The sequence below is a fragment of the Pteropus medius genome, unplaced genomic scaffold (assembly GCF_902729225.1).
Source record: "Pteropus medius unplaced genomic scaffold, Ma_sr-lr_union100, whole genome shotgun sequence".
Taxonomy (NCBI): Eukaryota; Metazoa; Chordata; class Mammalia; order Chiroptera; family Pteropodidae; genus Pteropus; species Pteropus medius.
In genome coordinates, this window is record NW_024340696.1 from 15739633 (window position 1) to 15746670 (window position 7038).

Consider the following 7038-nt stretch of genomic DNA (forward strand, 5'->3'; position numbering starts at 1 on the left):
CTGGGGATATTTCCAGTGTGTCAGTGTGAGAAGACAGTCATTGTCCTAAAGACTCTACGTCACGATGTCTACAAGTTCCTGCACAATCTGGTACCCATACACATTTCAGCATTCACACCTCCTACCAGTTCCTTTCGAGATCATATTACCTGTCACATTGGCCGTCTTTAAATTTCTTAAATATTCCTAAACTCTTCCTGTTTTTAAGGACCTTTGTGTCTGTTAATCTTCTACCTTGAACACATCTCTCCCTTTCTTCCTATGGCTCATTCCTACTTATTCTCCAGGTATCAAAATAATTGTAATATTCTTGGAAAAGCTTTGTCTGGTCATCTCGACTTTAAATTAAGTCTCCCATCTATGAATCCCAGGACTTGCATGTTTTCCTTCATAGCATTTATTACTGTAATATATTTGCATATATATATATATAAAATATGTATTATATATGTATGTATATGTATATATAGTAATCTGGTTAATATTTGTTCAATGAATTCCCCCACCCATTATATCATAGTTCCATGTGAGCAAAGACTTAAAGTAACAGACATTCTCTGTTCCTGAAATATCTCAGAAAACAAATAAACACGTATTCTCATTTCTTGGCTATCTGCCAAACGTCAAGCACTGAAACATTTTTACATGTTCTCACCTAGATATGTTTAAGAACACTTATTCAAGTTTCTAAAAATTAATATAATATTTTTGTGCTTACTAATTTTTATTGTTACAATAAGCATTGTGATTTTAAGCATAGGAATTATTTTAGTATGCAATAAAATAATACTTCATTAATCATTCAATTACATAGGAATCTTATGGAACAAATAACATTATTATCTATAAATAACTTGCTTAAAGTCACCTAACAAGATAAAAGGGAAAAATAAATGTATATAAATAGCTTCAATATGAGGCAGTCAGTGCTAAGTATCCAATGTGAATATAAAACAAAAGAAGTAGGAGAAAACCATTTGAAAGGGAAAAATACAAAAACAAGTGGGGGCACTACAACATATTTATAAGGAAATTCAAGATGAGACTGTTTCATCTATGGCCCTGTTTTTATTAGTAGAAAGACTTGCAAAGGGACTTTAGCCACTTTAGCTTCTGTTTCCCATGCATAGTGTAAGCCATGTAGTAAATTTTCTTGTCAAGATTTTTTTCCTTTTGAGTCTCAGATACTAACCTACCTCACCCACTGTTGTGTTAATGTTCCATCTGAACTTATTCTCACAGGCAATTGGCAGAGACAGCTTTCCACTGGGCTCCATATTGTTCCTTTGCAAAGAACTACTATTGGGAAGGAGCCAAGTAATTGTGGGCAAGCCTTGTTTGATAACTAACTGCATTTAGGATTTGTATTGGGTTGAATAGTATACCCCCCAAATTCCTGTTCACTTGGAGCCTCAGAATGTGACCTTACTTGGAAATAGTCTTTGCACACATAATTACTTAAACTGAGTTTATACTGGATTACAGAGAGCCCTAAGTCCAATGACTGGTGTCCTTATAAGAATGCTATTTGAATATACAGGGAAAAAGGCCATGTGATAATGTATCCAGAGACTGGAATGATGTCTGGGGCCATTAGAGGCCAGGAAGAGGCCAAGAAGGATTCTTTCTGGGAGTCTTCAGAGGAAGCAAGACCCTGCTGACACCTTGATTTTAGACTTCTAGCCTTCAAAGCTATAGGAGAAATTTCTATTCTTTCTAGCCAATGAGTTTGTGATAATTTCTGGTGGCAGCTCTAAGAAATTAAAACAGGATTTTTATCAGCTAAACCTCTGTCATAGGTCATTATGACAATGTACTTATATTATCGTTATGCTTTTTTTCATTGCCCCAACACAACTTCGTCTGGTATGATTTTAAAGAATGGAGATGCATGAAAGCAAAGTCACTTCAAGTAGTGACTCCTTCATAGAAATAAGCAATCTGTGATAATTAGGAGTTTATAAAGAAGAACTTCAAAAACTTCCAACGTTTTTCAGATATAATTTTCCATTAGCCAAATTTATATGCCAAAAGCAGTGCCACTCATATTGTTCATGGGACTCATCCGTGAGAAGAGACAAAAACAGTTGCCAAAGTGTATCTCCATGGATGCTGAGATCACTCAAGAGATTTGTAACAGCAGCAATGCCCTCTGACTTTAAGGTTAGGGATAAAAGTATGCTCTGGATATTGCAGTAAATGAGCTTTGCAAAAATATCTTTAGAAAAGTTTCCCAAAGCTGGGTGACATTAAAGAATGAATGATCCACGTACAATGTATCAATGAAATGTGTGTGTGTGTGTTCATGCATGCATGAGTGTGTGTGGTGAGAAGCAACAACCCGTCCCATTCAGATCTCTATTTCCAGGAATAATCACAATCTTGCAACCTGTGACAACGTTAAATTTTAAACACAAAAGTGCCCAAGAAGAGTTTCAGCACAGTTTACATATACCTTATGGGTTGTTATACTTTGCAGTTAGAGGCAATGAACTTGAAGAGAAATATTGAGGCCTTGCCAAAATCTCTGCAAATGAGACTGCCACATTTATGCTTTATTCTCCCACAGACTATCTTGCCACATTTTGTATTCAGGAAATACTGTATCACACATTTATAACAGCAACAGGGCATATTTTCGATCGTATTAGTGCTTCTAGCATATGCAAGTGAATTCTATAATATCCCTTTCTCTGAATATATTTACTCCTCGCCAATTAGCCTACATTGTTATTTACTATGGCATGTTTAATCCAGTGATAATTTTTTTTAAAGTAATCTTTAGAAATCTGGAAATTAGCCAAATTTCCTTCATCCACCTACTCCTTTCGAATGTATATTGAGGTGTTGCCGAGAATGTTAAGATCATAGATGCTGGGGTCAGGATAACCTGAGTTCAAAACCTTCAGTCTTTCACTTTTTACCTGTGTCACCTTAGAGGTTGAATTCACTTTCAAAGTCTTTGTTCCCTTATCTGTAAAATGGATCTTGTAATAGTGGCTACTGTGGGGTAAGGTGGTGAGCACTAATTTTATTTGTCTCATATTTCCACAATGGAAAAGAAATTTGCAGTCCATGCCCAGGATGGAAATCTGTGGAAGAATTTTGTTTCCACCCTTCATTCATTCCAGTTTGTCTCTACCCTTCATTCATTTCACTCTTGGAAAACAGAGGATTCATCTCATTGGTGAATTTGAGAGAAGAAACAGAGTAAGCCCCATCAACCCCTTCCTCTTCCCCTTTTCAAATCTGCCACCCTGCAAAGATGACTCAAGATAGTCTATGCCCTTCCTGATCATCTCTTGGAGGAGGCTTAAAGCTGGCTAGCCCTGAGTGCACACCTCTTTCTAATTCATTTTTTATTTTTATTTTTTTATTTTTATTTTTTTAAAGCCTACAGCACCTGGTACTCCTAGGCGGTCTCTCATCCAAGTACTAACCAGGCCCAACCCTGGCTTAGCTTCTGAGATCAGACGAGATCCGGCACGTTCAGGGTGGCATGGTTGCACATATGGGATATCTAAAGAAGTCAGTCTAGAAGATGAGCTAAGCTATGTTCTCTAATCAGCTTGTCAAAAAGTAAAATGAGGGAGAAAGAAAGATCAGTTGATCCTTGTAAAAGAGAAGAGAAAAAAAAAAAACAGCCTCAAAGATGGGTGAGAACTGAAGGAGATAATAAATGCAAAGCTTAGGAGAATGCTGAATACATGCTCATAAATTGACTGCTGGCCATTATTATGACAATTATTTTTCTTATTAGTATCATTGCCACTAGCATTGTCAGCGTTGCTGCTGCTGTTTTATACTTGTGGCTCTTGGTTTGGCACCAGCCAGAGAGAATTGTGACTTCTCATCTGAATAAATAGTTTCCAGGAGAGTAAGGAAATCTTCAAAAGAAACGTTTGTGTTCAGTTGCTTAGTGGAAAGAAAAAGAAAAATGGAAATGATATCACAGCAAATGGCACCCAGGCAGAGAAGCATTTCACACTCAGACTGACCTCTTTGGAGGTCTTCCCTCTACTGCTGCTGAGAACAGATAGCAGCTAGGTTCTAAGGATGACCAAAGTCAATGTAGTGCCATCTGGCTCCATTAGAGGTTTGCACCTCTCAGTGTCCACTTAATAAAACTAAGGCCCTCTGATCATACAACTGGTCTTAAAGCCAGTGAAATCTAAATGTTTCCATTCTGCTCCAATCTGTCCACCTTCTGTTTTTCAATCCCTGTACCCTTCAACACATACACAGGCACTAAATACAAACCTTCTAATCAAGAAGGCTGCAGTTGTTAGAGCTCGGAGAATAAAGTGTAGTCATATTTTTCCTTGTTTCTTCACTTTTGGAAAGTCTTGTTTAGATCCCCGTTTATAATTAAAGGCCATAGAGAGATAATAATGAAGGCAGCAAGGTAATAGTGGCAGGAAAAAGTGGGGAAGGAAAAATGAGAGGAGTGGAGATCTAAAATCATTCCAGGAAGGAAGTTACAGTGGCATTTTCAGAAATCTATAGGGCCCAGTTTTTGTGTTAAATTAAGATAGATACTAGACTATGTTCTTGATAATTTTCAAAGCTGATTAAACATGAATTTCAAACTGTCATTTTGAGATTGGATGATGTCTAAATCTTCGACTTATATGTCACGTCTTTTTGTTTTCTCTTCAGGTTATTGCCTCTATATTCTGATCTTTGCAATATAACCTGGCAGACATTCCACAAACTCTCTTAACAGTTTGCCTTACTTAGAACACTCACTAATAATAACAATGGGTAAAATGTACTGAACACTCAGCTTAGTGTGGAAACTGTTATTAGCACTTAATATGCATTAATGTATTTAATTCTCTCATTAACCCTTTAAAAATATATACTTTTTTTTTTAAAAGAAAATCACTAAGGTACGCAAAGAGTAAATAAGAAATAAGTCGTCAGTATCATAGAGATAAATAGTGACACCAGATACAAACTAAAGCTGCCTTAATCCAGATCCCAGAATTGATCGCTATGCTGAGCTGCTTTGAAACATACATGAATGTGAATAAAAACTAAATAGTGATATATATAAATTCTAACTTCTCAAATAGTCCATTTATAGTAATGTCAAGTTTTATGTTTTCTAGTTTTATAGGACTGGAGCCAACTTTTCGCTAATATTGAATAAAAAGAGGTAGTAATATATTCATGGTAGAGGTCCAAACAAGTACAAAAAGATTAAAAATTGTTATATATTTTCCATATGTGGATGCCCTTTTAACTCATTCTCTCTTCATTCAATTTTTTTTTTTTTTTATTTACATGGCATAGAAAAGGGTCCCTGATCTCAGCTCACTCTACTTGTCCCATGAGCTTCATTTCTCTTTTCCTCCTCCACCTTCCACTCACTATCTCCATAGTACATTTAAAAAGGATGCACTTTTGACATCTATGGATGGATAATTCTTTAAATGTGTGGGTTTGGCTCACACAATATATAAGCTTTAGAATTCCTAGTTGTAGGTACCAAATGCCAAATGAAAAACACAAACACCCTCACGCTTTTCCAAATTCCCCCAGGAGTGGAAATGTACTTGGTTAAGAGCCATTGGCCCAGGTCATCAGAGCCAACCAAGTGGCGTTTTGCAAAAATTTTTCATTTCTATTTACTCACGTTGCAAATATAGTCCTATCTACAAGTATGTGACTAAAGTGGAAGTCCTCTAACATATTCTATTTTCTCTGGATAACTCCTGGCTACTTCTTCAGATATGGTTCGTGTATCTTTGCTGTAATTTATTTAGTTAATTAAACCCTTTTCAGGATGCAAAACAAAAAATGCATTTCAACATTTCATTACTGTCCTAGTAGTTGAAATGTTTATTCATTTCTAGAAAACATTAACATAGCCCCTTTGTTAGGGGGTGATCACTACATGTTAGACCCATGCTAGACATTTTACAAAAGTGATCTCTCTAGTTAATCTTTATATCAGTTCTCCATGATCTCTATTATTGTGCTCATTTTGAAAACAAGAAAACTGAAACTTAAAGATAGTAAATAACTTGCCAATAAAAACATTAATGAAGATGATAATTATATAATAATAATAATGACACAAAGCCTAATTCCCCTAAGGTAACACTAACTTCTCAGGCTTTAAACCATTGAGTTTCTAAGGGTAATGTTTAGGAGATCATGATGGTCCTACAGGGAAGTTGTATAGGAGAGCCATATGGGGCCCTCTGGAAAAAAGGATCAGCTGTCACCTACTTTGCCTGTTTATCTGATAAGGCTTGAGGATTATAATCAAATTATTCTTGTCTAGCGAAAGGTAAGACGCTAAAGATCTCTGGATTAAGGTCACATACCTAGAAAATAAGATATGCAATAAACAATGTAGAACATTCTAGAAATAAATGGCCAAAGCATCTGAAATTTGTGAATTCAAACTGCCATCACTAGCTGTGTTTCCTTATGAGGTTGGGCCTCAGTCTCTTTATTTATAAAACACAAGAGCTGAATCAGTAAGTGCAAATATTCCTCCCAGAGACTGTTTAAGTTTTAAAGGTACTTATTTAAGAAACTCCTGCATTCAAATATTGCCTCAATTCTGTACCATATTTTTATACAATGTAGGAAAAAAATGGCAACTCCCTTAGAAGTATGTTCATTTTTGTGGAGTGGCTGGTAGGAAGAGATGGGAAGAGATGGTTTGCAAGGCTAAGGGGAGAGAGAAGAACATGCTTTATGTGGGAAGGTGCATTGTAATGAGTACATGAAATTACAGTACAAAGGATCAAAGAGAAAAATTGTCATTAGAGGGACAAGCTCTCCTTGAAGGAGAGAAAAAACGAATAATTTATGCCTGCAAAGGTACTGTAAGGCTCATCTGTTAGCCTGCAGACTTTCTCAGGATTGCTATAACTGAGCCTCCTGCAAGGAGGACCTATTAATCTTTTGCATGCTTTGCCATTAATATTGCTTATTGGGCCACAAGAAGAGGACATAAACCTTTAATGTCACTTTTTCACACTAAGGATCTTTTCTTTAAAAATTCAATAGTGTCTG

General features: G+C 36.1%; 1 pseudogene; it reads right to left on the reverse strand.

The window, feature by feature from the left end:
* Positions 1–3391: 3391 nt before the first annotated feature.
* Positions 3392–3511, reverse strand: LOC120610332 (uncharacterized; annotated as a pseudogene).
* Between the last annotated feature and the right edge of the window lie 3527 nt (positions 3512–7038).